The sequence below is a fragment of the Caloenas nicobarica genome, chromosome 5, assembly GCF_036013445.1.
Source record: "Caloenas nicobarica isolate bCalNic1 chromosome 5, bCalNic1.hap1, whole genome shotgun sequence".
NCBI lineage: Eukaryota > Metazoa > Chordata > Aves > Columbiformes > Columbidae > Caloenas > Caloenas nicobarica.
In genome coordinates, this window is record NC_088249.1 from 43,671,831 (window position 1) to 43,687,997 (window position 16,167).

The 16,167-nt window shown below is 44.1% G+C and overlaps 1 protein-coding gene across 6 annotated transcripts in view; it reads right to left on the reverse strand.

The window, feature by feature from the left end:
* Positions 1 to 16,167, reverse strand: part of TSPAN18 (tetraspanin 18) — a 127,645-nt gene that overhangs the window by 93,752 nt on the left and 17,726 nt on the right. For 2 of the 6 annotated variants that reach the window (XM_065635808.1, XM_065635807.1), the window contains exon 2: positions 12,227 to 12,291. The exons of the other annotated variants lie outside the window; for them this stretch is intronic. The gene's annotated coding sequence lies outside the window, so the exon portion shown is untranslated. The remainder of the gene's footprint in view (positions 1 to 12,226; positions 12,292 to 16,167) is intronic. 6 annotated transcript variants of the gene reach the window in all.

The window sequence follows — 16,167 nt, forward strand, 5'->3', positions numbered from 1 at the left end:
TCAGCCCTGTTTTACTCTAACACGTAAAGTACTTTGACCCCTTCCTCAGACATTTTAGTGTGCTTGGAGAATACACTTTGAGAAAACACATAGGGAAACCGGAGAAGAACACCACATACAGCCTGCAAGCTGCCCCTGCTACTTGGCAAAAACTGCAAGAGGAGTCTAGGAGGCTCCTTTGGAGTCAGCAGCCACTGAATTCTCAAGAAGAATCAGATATGTTGGGTCTACCAGCAATAAGTGATGACTGCTTGCACGGTTCAGAGAACACAGCAGCCTGAAGGAGACCCAAGCCCACTGAAGGTTACGTAAGTTAGAGAAGAACACAGATACCCTCTTGTCATGGAAGAGGATGGACTAGAGCCAATAGCATACCAGTTAGCCATTTACCTTTAGGAGAGCTGAATTTAACAAGGTGACAAATGATTGACGTGCAAAATAGTAATACTTCGTGTGTGGGCAGCTCTCATAAATATATTTTCCCCCTTTGCTCAACAGGCTAGATGTGAACAAAATAAATTGGCCTCCTATGGTAAACCACATCGCTATGTTGAGCTTTTTATGATAAAAACTGGATGTAGCTTCTCATGTTCACCCCATTCTTGTCCGTGTGATTGTAATGCATGTTTGACTGCCATGTAAGCAAGAGATACTTAATGTGAAATTTTTGCAGATCTTCTTACATTAATTCTATCAAATTCAAACTGAAATACAAAATATTTCTCAAAGTAAAGCCTTTAAGAATGTTTGCAGACAGTGAACAGAAATGGGACTTTTAATAGGAGAACCTCATTACTGTTCATTGGGTTGGAAAAAACTTCACACTTCTGTGCATAGCCCGTGCCATTCTCAATGTAAACATGATAGCATCTGCTCAGCAGAGCTTGTGTTCCATAAGAATAGAAATGCACCTTAGTTACATGTATTTAAGGTTTATTAAAGAGAAAAGAAAAAAAAAAAACAAACCACACACGCCCCTAAACCACACAACAGCAAACCCCACCTCCAGGAACTAAGTCACTTGCTAGCAGCCCCTTCTAGAAAGCGGCAAGAATAAACTTTCAACAGGCATCAGTTTTAGGCTGGGTTACTAAACTGGGTGTAGAAAGTCAGTCACTGCCCTGCCCAGAATAGTCAGAATGTTACAGCAGAGCTAGTATTTCCATTTTCCCTACCCAAAAAGAATTTAATACTAGATATAAAAAATGAAAGTAATCTAAGCACACTAGTACATTTAAACCTTGAGGGTTTTTGACATTTGTGAAAACAGCGAAGTTTTTCAGTATACAGAAGGTTACCCAAGAGTAACCTGATAAAAAACAAGCATCAAAATCAACCCAAACATCAAAAGAATAATCTCTAATTAAATACGCTGGAGATTTTGTCAGCCTATTAGCAGGGTCTTGATGATCTTTTCTGATTTCCCAGGGCTCAGGCAGGAATACTGACATTAAATATTCTGTGTGTACTTGGAAGAAAATAAATGAGGAAGAACTGACACAAATAGCTTCAAATTACTCCTAAGATCCTACACCTTGTACTTACAAAAAGGTGGAACTTCAGTTTGGTCAGCTCTGAACATATTGTCACTGCCAAACAAGCCCCAAGAACACTGCGGCCACGGGGCTTCCCGTGTAGAGGTGACTGGCAAGATGTTACTCTGCTGCATGATGCACAAGCAGACTGCTTTTGTCCTTTACAGCTTTTTTTTTTTCTTTTTTTTTTTTTTGTAACAGTTCTGGACCTCTCTGCCTAATTGCACCCACTTCATCTGTGAAGAGATTTATAATGGAACATAATTTTGAGAGATTAACTTCGATGCTGGTACATGGCCCATGCAGAAATGACAGCAAAAAAATTTATATTAGCTGTTGCTCCTGCCAAAGAATAACAGAGAAGCTTATTACACAGGCAATCAAGCTCCCAAATTAGTGCTGATTTTCACCCCATGCCACTTTACTGCTGTTAATGATGGAAAGAAGCAGCAGAAAATATGAAGCAAAAAGCCCTCAGGAAACTAGCTTTCATTTTTCATTACCGAACGGGGCGACCAAAGTTCTTGTTCAGGTACAAATCTCGAAGGCAGTGAGAGCTCAAGACAGACCACAACAAAACTGGAGGAATGCTTTACTGGCCAGCAGCCTTATTGAAATGTTCTCAGGCAACTTCTAGTCCAGCATGGCTAATTCACAGGGCTAGGAGAGCATTGATTTTCTCCCTTTCTCCCCGCTACTGAAGAATTCTCCTAGAAGCTGTGTCCAAGGCAAGGCTGCATGCTTTTGGGAGCCCACAGCCCCATTTATCTGGCACTACTGTCTCCGGAAGGTACACAGCTACAGCCCGAACGGCGCTCCCCAGCCCGTGAGACAGGGCTGCTCCCCATCTCCTGTGACACCCCCAAACGATGCGACAGCACTTTCAATTTGGGACCATCTGTGATGACTTTCTCAGCCCTAGCCAGCAGCTTAATTGGAGGCATTTAGATTTGCGTTGTAACCCGTGAAGACCCTGGTACTAACTGTAATGGTAGCCATCATGCTCCCATCTGCAAAAGGACGTAGGTAGGACAACAGGCCTCCACCTAGCCTTTCTCTGCCACGAATCTCTTGGAACAGAGTGCAAGTGGACAGGACTTTCAGTATGAAAAAGCTGTGAGCTATGGTGCCTAAAATACTGTCATTGCTGTGATTCACTGCCAGTGTGATACTACTGACAGGCCTGAACCGCTGGAAACAATAGAAGTGAAATAAATCTGGAAAATGAGAAAGTGGGCCCTTTTCTAGTATTCAACAGAAGAAAGGAGGATTCTTTTGGATCTGTCACCCAAGAAACACCCAAAGGCACAAGCCAGCCTTAAATATGCAAAATACGATGCGCTTAACAGAAAACAAGCCCTCTACCCCAGAAAGGCCGTGACGTGTTGTAACCAGAAAGTTCACACCAATCGCATTTGGCTTCACTTCAAAGAGAGCCTGACTCCTCAGATCACCTGAACAGTTTTCTGTTCCCTGTGCTTTCCCACGTGCTGCTGATGCCTCCTCGCAGTTAGTTAAAAAAATATTTCCTTTCTCATGACTTTCACGCCTTATAGGTATGAGGCAAATTCTGCGAGAAGTACCTTGCAGGACTCGAGTGCCCTCTACACAAAACCAATCATTTCTGGTTTAAGTTTTCTTTCAAAAGCAGGCTAATGCCTTGCTCAACTATCTTTGAATCAGTTGGATTTCTTCTACCAAGTTCCAAGCTGGAGCCATCTTAACGGTGTGTATATCTGTAAAGTTTGCCCATAGTTTGCAAAGAACACCTGTGGATTAATCCAACTAAATATTGTTTTCACAGGTAATTGAAGACTCATAAACATGAGGCAAATCTCCTTAAAGTGAGACTAAGAGGTTACAAGTAAAATATTTCTTGTTATTATTTTATTTTCTGCTATTTGATGCCATGGTTCCCACACAGTTTGATTGCTGGCCTCAACTATACACGTCTCTATATAGTCTCTCTTAAAACTACTATTTAGCAAGACTGGTTACCTCTGTTCACACTATGCATAGCCGTTCTTATGGCTGAGTAGAACTACTTTACGGGGAATACTCAATTATCCCAACATCTTCAACTGCTACTGAAAGAAGGCATTGCAGTCAGAGGCAGTAAGGGAGAGACCTGTCCTTAGATCAACTCTGAGACAGGAACACCTCGGTCATGTCATGTACTCCCGAGCGTGGTGAGACCAGGCTGACAGTCTGGGCCTGACAGCTCTGTGACATCCCTTCTGTTCACTTGCTAATAGTCTAGAAAAGCTTTTTATGGTAGCTGGCAGAAGCAATAACAGTAACTTGAGATATGTTCATGCTACACTTACTTTGCTAGCATTTGGTTTGACGGCATACTTTCATAAATTTTCAAGGTAGAACCCCTCACCAGAGAGTGGTCAGATGAGACCAGGACCGTTCTCTTTAAGGGTTCAAAGACCTACCTGGTAATTTTGCTAAGGAGTAACTGTGACTCACCACTCTGCAAACTGGTGGGTCAATCCAAGGTACAGCATGAAGGGACTACTAGACAGTTATGGCTCCAAAATAGTGATTATGCACTGAATAAGCAGTACCATGAGTGACAGACTGGAGGGCAGCATTAAACAGGGCAGGTGCAGCCACAAGCTGAACGAGGTAAGGAACATACACATGGTTGTATTGTGTGCTGCAGACACTGCACGGGGCTAACGCTGGGGAAGGGGAGCAGGCAGGGACTACAGCGTACTAGCCCCTCCAGAAAAATCTGATCCCAGCCTCCAAAAGCATGCTTTTCATAAATCAGCCAACAGCTCCTTAATGTACAACCTCACCATCAACACTGCAACATGGGGAGCAATGTGACCGATCAGGGATGGCTCCGAAGTGCTACGCCAGCAGAAGTAGCAAAGTAAATTACAACACTGTCCTCAGTGCCATTACAGAAAAAGAACAGCTGGAGACAAGATTTTGAAATATTAATTGCTTACAAATAAAGTGAACACCCTACTGTAATCAAGATAACAAAGCACATTTAATGTATGTGTCACTGTGGTGCCCGATAGCACGAGAGCCCATTAAAGGACCAAAGGTTGCCAAAAATATACTTCCAGTGAAAAAAAATGAAACATAACCACAACAAAAACCACATGAAGCCACACAGGCAATGGAGAAGGGGTAAAAAAAAATAAATTCCTGTGCACGAGGCCACAAACCACACAGAGAGGGGCCTTCAAGACCACAAGTTCTACTGCTGGACACTCACATCTGCAGCACATGCAGCGGGGCCAAATCAGACAAACCACAGCTAGATCTGAGTAATGTGATATCATAGCACTGTGCGGAGATGCAAGCTCAAGTTACAGCAGCACTGGGGACACTGCGTCCCATCTATTTAAAGTTCTGTTGACTAGTTGTATTACTTCCAGTTCCAGAACTACTTTTCTGAACACTATCTCTAGCATCTATTCTGTGCGGTATAGTCAAGGTAAGAATGGCTTTTACATGTCCTTATATTTCTCTTCCCCTCTTTCTGTAGTTCTGTGTCTCTCCTTGTAAAGTGAGCAACATCAGTTAAGTCATCCAGCAAATGTGCAATGGTTATGGTTACTTCTGAAAGGGACAGTAGAGCCATGAAGCTACCACTACGATTAGTGATTTGAAGTCTAATGGAGCAGGAAACAGCAAACTATGCAATAAAAGTTTTAGAGAATATCCACACTAAGCACACCAAGCACACATTAAGCTAGAAGCAGCTGTGGCCATACCAATTTCATGGTCCCCAAGATGACTTTCACATGTGCCTGAACAAACCTGCTTCATCCAACACCTTTCAAGCCTGATTGAATCAGTCTCAGCGGTTCACACATGCAAGTTTGGCAGCTATGAGTGTTCTCTTCAGTGGTATGCTCTTGCCCCTTAAGCTTGCTTTAGGTATCACACTTGAAAGCTATAGAGCTTCACTAAGCTATCAGGGGATAGAGGTCTGATGGAGCCAGACATCATCTCTACAGCAGCACCACCACTAAGGGCAGGATCATGTTTTGCTTTTCATACTGGGCTGGCTGTTGGAGCTGGTAACCCAGAGCAGGAATCAGGAGCAGCCACTAGCGATGATGGCCCTGGCACAGACCTCCTTATCTATGCAACTCTGCTTTGGCAACTCCCATGGCAGCTCCTGGTGCCTCTGTGTCTCAGCTTTCTCATCCACGTAACAGGGGGAGCAAACAGCATTTCTATATCTCAGTGGACTACTGCACTACCTATAGTTTGCTCACCACTACAAAGTGACCAAACAGTATGCTTCCTCAGGTAAACACATCAAGAGACAAGGTCTAGTCCCAACTTGAAGGATACATGAAAAATTAATACATTTGAGTCTCCTTTATCCCCATCAGCAAGCCACCCACCCTGTAATTTGCTTTGAAATAAGGGGAAAAGCACTAATGGTTTAGAATTATTCACTGGCTGAAACACCAACATCTAAGAGTATGCATTCTCTGCAGACATGAACTTGCTCTGTCCCAGTGCTGGGGAAAGTACCAGTTCCACGGGTGCACAGCACTATCTTTTGAAAGCCTCACCGCAGCATGCACGACATGAACTTGCCTGCCTGAACTTAGATTTTAAACCAGAACAAATATATTACTGCGAAATGCACAAGACATGCCCGAGCAAGTTATTTCCAGCCTGTTTTCCCGTGAACATCTAACAAAACCGAAGTTTACGTTAAATATACACGGAGGATTTTCTCTTTCTTTTGAGGGCAATCAACATCCAAGTTCCTCTGCCCCAGGAGATACTGGCACAATCCACTCTGATTAGACTCAGGAGGGGGAGCAAACAGACAATTACTCTGATAACAATCTTATCTGAGGACAGAAATGAGATTAGCTGCCTAGCTGCAGCGATTCTGTCTGACTAACCCAGCATGGGACAGAGAAGGAATTTCCCTATGGAGCATGTTGGCAAGTAAAGAGAGGTGCAGTTCTTCCCCTTGCTGCTCCGTTTCAAGCAGGGAGAATTATCTGTTAGGACCAAGTGTCCATGAACAGCACAGGTTCCTAGCTAGACATCTTCCTGACAATCCAGCAACTCAGCAATTTCTTCCTTCTAGTTTTCTACTGTTACACAGAATCTTATAAGCAAAAAGCAGTGAGTAAGATTGGCTGGGACCTTTCCCTGCTGATAGGGACCAGCTTCATCCCCTTGTCCTTCCTACTATTTCATTTTTGCAGTCTACTGTCAGAATTCTCAGATGGCAGAGCACAAATTAGCTTTCTATGAACCCAGTGAACAATGCTGTTGGAAAGTCCTCCTCAAACAGTTTTGATTTGACTTCTCTAACCCGATCCCATTCTTTCTAGTTATACCCTTTACAATAGCCAAACTAACCCTTCTCCCCTGGGTGTTTATAGCCTTCACATCTCTGGAACGATCTGCATAAGATAGGGCAACATCAAGGGATATTAACAGAATTTCTCTGAGATAAGGATCCCAGATAAATCTGCATTTAAATCTCACAAAGACAGGATAATTAATATAGCAATAGGACAGAAGCCAAACTGCTCAGGAGGTTGCTTACACCATACCTACACCAACGGGTTTACACACTGGGAGGCTGTAAGTATTCCCTGCAAGGGTCACAAGACACCAGACTTCTCAAGGGGCCAACTTTGTTCCTGGTAAATCCGGATGCTGTAGGTTCTGTTCTGCAGCTGGGGGAATCTGTGTGTGTATGGGGGGGAGTGGGAGGGATATTCAACAACAATATTCCCCCTCTACTCTGCCCTGGTGAGACCTCATCTGGAATATTGTGTCCAGTTCTGGGCCCCTCAGTTCAAGAAGGACGGGGAACTGCTGGAGAGAGTCCAGCACAGGGCAACGAAGATCATGAAGGGAGTGGAGCATCTCCCTTATGAGGAAAGGCTGAGGGAGCTGGGGCTCTTTAGCTTGGAGAAGAGGAGACTGAGGGGTGACCTCATCAATGTTTATAAATATATAAAGGGTGGGTGTCACGAGGATGGAGCCAGGCTCTTCTCGGTGACAACCAACAGTAAGACAAGGGGTAATGGCTTCAAGCTGGAACACAAGAGGTTCCACTTAAATTTGAGAAGAAACTTCTTCTCAGTGAGGGTGACGGAACACTGGAACAGGCTGCCCAGGGAGGTTGTGGATTCTCCTTCTCTGGAGACATTCAAAACCCGCCTGGACGCCTTCCTGTGTAACCTCACCTAGGTGTTCCTGCCCTGGCAGGGGGATTGGACTAGATGATCTTCCGAGGTCCCTTCCAATCCCTAACATTCTGTGATTCTGTGTAACTGAGCTAAAAATTTTGTATCTCCAATACAGCAGTCGCATGAACTCTTTACACTGCCCAATTTCAGGACGGGGACGAAGACCTATAACGCACAGATTCACTAGAAATGCCACACTGAAAAGGAATAACAATTTCAACAACCTGGGTAAATCAAGCTGATGGCAATTTAAAAGCTGATTAAATAAAAGTTGCTAGCAAGAAGGCAGAGAGGTAAACTTTCTTCCCGCAGTATACGACAGCACCGTGCTTCAATATTTGCAGTTTTCTTTACACATCTATTTGGACTAAGATGAATATCCTTATAAAAATACATAAGTAAGCAGCACAAGAAGAGGGCCAACTGCTGTACTTCTGCTTTGCCGATCTGAATTCACAGCATTTATTTGGTTATAATCCTTCATATAGGAAGTTTATTTTACAGACAGGGATTTCTAGAATTCTGCAGGATTAGTCAATCTACAGCACTCTCAGTGCACAAATTTTAGCATCAGAATTACACTGCCTGGATATTCAATGCCTAGCGTAAATATTTGGGCTGATGAAGGTTAAACAGATTAGTCAAGATGAAGCCAGGGTTCTCTGCTTATTTAGTCAGAGGCTTAAATATTGCTCTTCTTCATTTAAGAAGCCTAGTTTAAAAGAAAAACCCACAAAAGCAACAAATGAAACATACTTACCCAACCTGAAGTGAGCCAGCACCAAGATTTCTATCATCTTCAGCCTGGGAACGCATGTGACAAAGCCACACACTGAATCACAAATCTCACACTCCTTGGCCTCCTTATGGGAAACGTGCAGAGGAAACAACAGCTTCAGCGCAAGCTTGCTGCACCAGGGAAATGGGATAAACAACCCCCCTCCCGGTTCTATTCAAAAGCAAGAGGGAAATAATTGGTGTGAAAACCATTTGCAGTTCAGTTACACTTTTGAGATGTGAATAGGCAGTTATGCACAACGCCATCTGAGACCTGATCGTGTCCCCAAGTCCTACTGCGGAGAGGATTTCCAAACACTCTCAGCAATGCCACACATCAGCTTTCATCAAAATCAGCAATTAATTCCTACCCATTATAGGCAGACTGGTCTTAAACTAGGTCCAGTTCCTGACCCCACCTGCTGTATCCCCCAAGCTTTCAGAGCGTTTTTCCGCGGTGTGTCAAGAGCCTGATCCAAAGCCCCTACACTGCTGATGGGCTTTGGATCAGTGAGTGAGGTAACAGTAGTAAAGCAGTAGAGTCAGAAAGCAAAACTGTTTGATTTCACTGTTTCATATATGTAGATTAAGGTTGAAAGCAAAAGGACAAGCTAGCTAATAAAAAGAAAAGACTATGTGTCAGCAGGTACAAAGCTAGTGCAAGCTATGAGTTTGAGGAGGAGCAGGCAGCCATTAGGAGTTCACATTTCAGTCCGTTTGTTCAGTTTCAATTTCTGAATCAATTTTATTTAAAGACACGGATATTAAAATGGTTTCTATTAAAGCATCAGGAAAATAAAACTTGTGTTTCAACTAAACACCTCTGCAGAAAACTATTCCCACTTGCTGGCTTTCCATCCTTTACTACTGTGCACCATCCCTCCCTGCTGAGGTTGTATCTTGTTTACTGCATTCTCAAGAAAATTTGTGTACAAATTTCAGACACTTTGGAAGAGGAAGAAGTGCTTTCTCTCAGACTGTTATTCTGAACAGATGTAACATTCCTAAGAAGCTCTCAGCTGATTGCCTTTGAAGTCTGAAGAAAAAGCAGGGGGGGAAGGCTCGACCTTGAAAGCTAAATTTCTTCTCTTAAAAGAAGAAGTCTCCAGGGACTCTTGAAAGAAATAAAAAGCAAATTCTCCAGACCTTTATCTCTGGCTATTTTTGAGAGGCTTTTGTTTTGTTCCTTTGCTCTTGTCATGTTTTGCATTAAAGGACTTCCACAGACACAGCACACATGCAAGCGGACCGCTCACCGTGCCGGATTCGTGCCCCCTGTGACAGGCTGGGCAGCCCCCCTGCTTCAGTCCCAGACCTGCCCAGGGAAAGCTCAGTACAGCCGCAGAACCAAGCGTGACGAGAAAGACTTTCTGACTGGCAGCTTTGCAAGGAGAGGTTTTGTGGACATAAAGCATCGACCCAGAGTGAATTCCCACCCACAAGCACTCCCACAGCAAGTCCCCCGTGTGATGGGCTGGACAGCACTCACACACCATGCAGACTTGCACACCCACGCCGCTGCGGTTGGCAATACCATTATTTCAGCAGACACGGGTTGCACTTACCCCAAAATTGCCAGTGGTGACTAAGTTAACTTTAAGATTGCAAAAAGGGGCTGCTTTATCCTGTTTTACTTCCCTCTGCCTGCTGCCATGTCCTCAGTGTTCCTCTCCTCCCAAGCTCAGCTCCTCCTCTGTCAGTCTGCTCTATTAACCTTCTCCACATCCCACCCACCCAAATTTACACATTATTAAACATCCAGAGCCTTTTGTTCAAGGTCCTTAGACAAAGGCATAGTTCCTGCATTTCCTGGCAAGAGGTGCCTTATACCCAGCAATCACTTAGGGCAGCTCTAATAGACTCGTTTCTCCCAAACACAAAGACAGGGCATGCCAGACAGGCGAATTCAAGGACACATCCTTTCCTGAACTCCACAGAGCAAGATAAGCCTGTAAGCCTTGCACTTACTTTATCTTAACTAGTAGGCTTCCCCCGTTCTCCTAGTCAGCAAAAAACTAATTATTTACCACTGAGGCACGGAATAGGTTAAAGTTTCCTCTGCCTTGCCTCAGCTCCCTTTGCAGATTAAGGGAAAACAATGAAGTCTCCGGACTTCGTGATATTGCTAATGCTTCCTGTGGGGATAGCAGCGCCGGCTGCAAAGAGGATTATGATTACAGTTTAAAAGGAGCGTGCACCGTACCGCCGCAAGAGGCACAGGCTTATCAGAAAAAAAACCAAACTGCCCCCAAACTATGCACATGGGACTCCCGCCTGCCTTCAGTTCTGGCTGATGCTCTGCCTCAGATCACACACCCGCTTATCAGGAGTGATAAAGCAGCAGCTGAGCTTGCAGGGGGCATGGGTGGGGGATGAGTAACACTCTGCAAGCAGTTTGCATACGTTCACCATCAGAACACACAGCAATGTTTACAGATCATCCCACCACATCCATCTGCATCAAAACATGGAGCTGGCCAGGGCACAGCAGCGCACAGGGGCCGTGAGTGTATTCCTGGTCGCAATTGAGAAATCTTGAAAAGAAGAAGTGTTGGTGGAGCTGTACGAGCTGTGGTGACATTGGCTGGCCTTCCACAGCCAAGACTGCAAATGCTTTGAAAAGCACAGCATCCTCAGTTAGATCCACTCTGAGCAGAGTTAGCTTTGAGGTACAGCTTCAAGTGCCGGCAAAGAGCCTCTGTCAGCCGTATTGGTCTCACTGCTGAGCACAGAGCTGACTCAGTGGAAGAAGAAATAAGAAATTGCCACTGAGCATTCATAAAGCACATTTTCCATCACTCTGGCCTCTCTAAAGTACTATCGGCAATATAGCAGTTTACTCACACCCATACATCTCTACCAGCTATTACAAAAGAGACAGAGCACTTTTTATTTTTCGTAACACCAAGGCTTTGGCCAAAACAGACATCAAAAATTCCTCAGCATCAGGGAGTGCTCAACCTAAGTGACAGGATGCACCTCCTGGCTCCTGCCCAGGTCAGCATGCCACTTCTTTCCCCCAGCCAGCATGAGACCCTGAGTCTTCCTGAAGTTTCACATTTCAGGTAGACACATCCCGCTGATGTACAAGATGGTTTTGTTGGTATCACTGTTGGTTTGGTTTTTTGCTTTGTTTCATTGTTGTTTTTTTGATTTTTTGTGGGTTTTTTGGGTTGTTTGTTTTGTTTTTTTAAAACACTATCACTGTGCTTGTTCTTCTCCAAGTTACTTGTACAACTGATGCAAGCTCTAGTCACACAGATATTCCCCCTCACCCCTCCTTCTGCTTAGAGGGTTTTAATAGCTCCCTACCTACTTGCTAGAGGCTAGAACAGCAAGAAATAGCATTAATGCTCACTCTCCTAGACTTTTATAGGCTTAGAAATCACCAAGCTTCACCCCTCCCAGGCCTCACCCAGCATGGCACGGTCTCATTACACAGTGTTGTTCTAAGCGGTCTTCGCCACCTCCCACCACACACCAAAAAAGCCGCAAAACAAACCCTCCAACCAGTCATAATACTGAACAAAGCAACAGTTTTAAGATGCTCGCAAGGCACTTCCACGAATTGTTGCATGCCTTAAACCAAGCTGTTTGGCTCCTGCAGAGAGCTATGGTCTCAGAGTCACTGAAAGCTGGATGCTTTTAACTAACGAAACGAACCTTCTTGTGCTGGTACAGTTCATATGTCCCTCTACTAACCTTTGCTGCTGGGTGCCGGACTCATGTGGGTTCCCTCTCTATCCACTTTTCACTAGCATTAATCTCTGTAGAAGAAGAGAAGAAATGGAGCTGAAAGGCCAAAGATTGGCCTGGCTTTTGTTTTTTAAAAACAGAACACAAACTAAAATACAAACTTTCTCATTAACCTGCCTTCAACGAACTTGTGCGTTAGGGGACTTGTGAGCCCCTGCAGAGATCTGAATTCCAATTGACCTAATGTTTTTGACACTCTCCTATTCGCAGAGCACAATGGAGACAGAGTCAGTTGCAATAATAAATTAAATAAAGTCACTGTCTTTCAAATCTTAATCAAGTCATCACGTGGGCCCTGAGCCTCAGAAAGGCAAAAGTTCAGTGCGTTTCTGAGTTTCACATCCTGAGAGCCATATGACATGAAGTATTCAAGGAAACACCATACCTCAGAAAAAATGTCCTGCGTGATGGTAAATATTTTAAAGATTATCTAAGAGGATTAATAGGATGATTTGATAACAGGTTCTATACAAGGCGACAGTGAGAGGAAAGGCAACCTTAGCAAGGAGGACCAACACAAAAGCAGCATAAGAACTATCAAAAGAAATCCGTCAAGGTGAGGGCTGAATAAGTAGGCTTAAGAAAGAACAAACTGATGGAGTGGTTTCAGATCATGATAAAGGCACTTCATCATCACCTCTGCAGACAAGTTATTTTCTTTTTTGCAACATGGATATTGAACTGTATCAGCAGCATCAGGACAAGCTTTCCACTCAAATCTAGTCAATATGTTTCTGCTCCTTGCAGGCGCAGTGGCTCAGACAGAGAGACTTTGACTGGCAGTGGCATGTGTCATCATACTATAGAGACCATTGATACCCCCTGCAAAGGAGACCCATCCATAGGATGGGCTGTTGATTTAAAACAAGGAAAAGCAGACAGAGTAAGCACATCACTTTGCCAGGCTACCAATAGCGGTGATGCAGATAGAAAAGAGTTTTGCACATGACAGCTCTCAAAGTTTGGGCAGAATAATTCAAAACTGCTATCCAAGAGAAGGCTGGAAGCAAGGAATCAAAAGTATAATAGATATATAGGTAAAACTTATACCTCTGTCCTGTTTGAGAATGCAAGGCTAAGCCTGCATAAACTCTACCTTAATCAAGATTTAATTGAAGATACAAGTTATTTAGATAACAGAATGTCTGACTTTCAGTTTTCACATAAAATTGCATTGCAGCCACAGTAAACAGGAGAAGCAAGAACAATTCATCTTAAAACATGCTGTCTTCCAACATGGGCCTTAATGTCAAATGCAGTGATTCATTTTATGACCTGCACAGGGTCACCAATGCATTTCTCACAGGTCACTCCTACCACAGCAACAATCGAACCAGGCTAGACTGAATGGACCACATCACACTGAGGAGCTCCACACTTCTGTGCCTTCGAGCCTCCTTATCCAAAGGACATTTAGCACTCTAAACACTGTGAACTGGGGAGTGCTTGCTGCCCTATATGGGTGCATCTCACTCTGCCTATACAAAGACTTTGATATATCAGCTTTCAAAATGCAATTTATACTTTTCTAAAATCAATCAGAATCCCTAAGCTCTTACAAAAGGAAATGAAAAATATTACTGTCAAATGCCCATCAAATCTTGAAGCCTAGGTGACTGTCATATATTAAAGAAATTAAAAGGCTGTGTTTGAGATAGGGATGGGAAGAGCATGTACTATCTTGAAAGGCTCTGATTAAAGCTCTCTTAGTATCAAAATTCAATTTCTTTCAGATTTTGCAAACAACAATGGCCTTGAACTGAATGCTGCCAGCCTGACTGCAGCCTTTGAAGAGATTAGGTTATTACCAGCCAACAACGAGAATCTTAAATCCAGTATTAATCCTAATTCCCATTTAACCACATCTTCATTGTGCAGTGAAAGCTGGCTGTGCATGAACTTGCACATGCATCCTGCCATGTGCAATGATCTGTGTCACAAACAACAGATGCTAAACCTCATCTACATTTAAGAAATACATTCTGACTGTGGTTTCCAGAAAATCCCAGTAAAGGAGAAAGACTGGAGCTGGGGAAAAGAGTGGGCCAAGCTGGAATGACTTCTGGGAGATGATGAGAATGGGACCATTTCCGGCCTAAAAGCTTTTAGCAGCCAGTAACAGGGGATTTCAGCCCTGGCTTGGAAGAAAACAGGATGCACAGCCAAATCACAAGGACACAGAAGCATCTGTGACCCTGACCCCACGATGCTACAGCAGTGCTGCCACTGTCACATCACCAGAACTAAACAGCTCCAATCATAGCCACTGGGACTGCAGAAAGCACTGCCCACCACTATGGTCATGTTCACTCTGCCAAGGTGAGTTTTTGGGGGCAAAAGATTCAACATTTCCTCTGAGCAAGCCCTCATTCCCCTCTTGCAGAGGTTCTGAAGCCAGCCTGGCCCACATCACTGTCTGCAGCCACCGAGCCCCTGGGCATCGGGTCAGACCAAAGCGAGACCGTCCCACCGCCCACCACAGCAAAGGCACCTCCTGCAATTCTTGGTCTCCTCAAGTCGCGCTGACACAGGTTCGCAACAAAAGCTTTCACTAACTGCCCGATCTTCCTGTGGTCAATGACCGGGGAGCCAGAGTGCCATCCTGTGTCCTTTCCGACATCATTTTGTGCCAATTCCCTTTCAAACTCCATTATGGCAGCGAAACTGGGCATGGCTCCAGGCTGCCAAGGCTGGCTGCATCATCCATGGACAAGATCACATCATTCAGTACCTCCTGGCATTCCTAGGCAAGGTACTGATCCTAGAGACAAAGGAACTGAAGATGAGGACAGACTGCTGCTCAGTCTATCAAATGGGACAAGACAATTTCAATTCACTTAAAAAAATGTTCTAACAGATATTTGGAAAACAACCCAAACAGTAATGTTTCCTGTGTCTAAAGAACAAGAATTCACTGCAGATGAAAGGAACTTTTCAGGAAACACATTTCCAATGTAACAAAAAAATGTGTTTGGCACCAGTGCCTGCTACAGGCAAGAGGACCTCCCTACTGCAAGGGAGTCAACATTTGCTGGAAAAGGCAAACTTTTTTTAAAGCAGGTACAATAATTTCTGAAATTCTCTATTTCCATCAAGCCCAAACTCAGAAGCCTGAACTCCCTGAACCAAAAGTGTTATGAGATTCAGGGATAATATTCTCTAATCCGAGGTACAACTAGATCTTCCTTCTCCTTGTGACTGGCTATTACCTATTGCTTGGCCACCAGGACACTCAGGTGGAAGCCTCAACAAAGTTATGGTACACTGGAGTAACTGCAGGGTATACATCTACTGAGCTGTGGTAGCTCTCCATGTGCATGCTCATCTCCTGCAGCTGATGTGAGGTAATTTAATGTAGCAATGATAGAGTTCAGCTAAATTGCATTACCTTTCATTTGCCATGGGCTAAGAACGCACACATGGACAACCACCACAGCTCATCCATGGTTTCTGGAATACTGTAGACGGGTTCACGTACCCTTTTTGCCTAACTTCAAGCCAATATTTGGATTAAGCACTCTCCCAGAAGGTGTCCTACCCAGCATACTGGTGCACACCCTCGGGCAAGGTGTCTTAAGCCTTGGGAATCTGGAAATACAGAACTTCTTGGTGGAAATAATTAGTGACACAATGATGACTGAAATCTCTCAGAGCATAACAACTCCAATAGGCCAAACCCCTGTTTCTCTGATAGGAGAGCCCAGATATGTCCAGTCTGAGCAAATGGGGAACTTTCCCTGTTTGCTGTCATGGGCTGGATGTCCTACGACACTTCTCATCTCAGAAATATAGACTAGTACATGCAAACAAGGTCAACAGCTGTGGGATGGCAACTTGCAAGTTTTAGTGTATGGCTTCTGACAACCAGCATTTCAGCACCCCTTCTT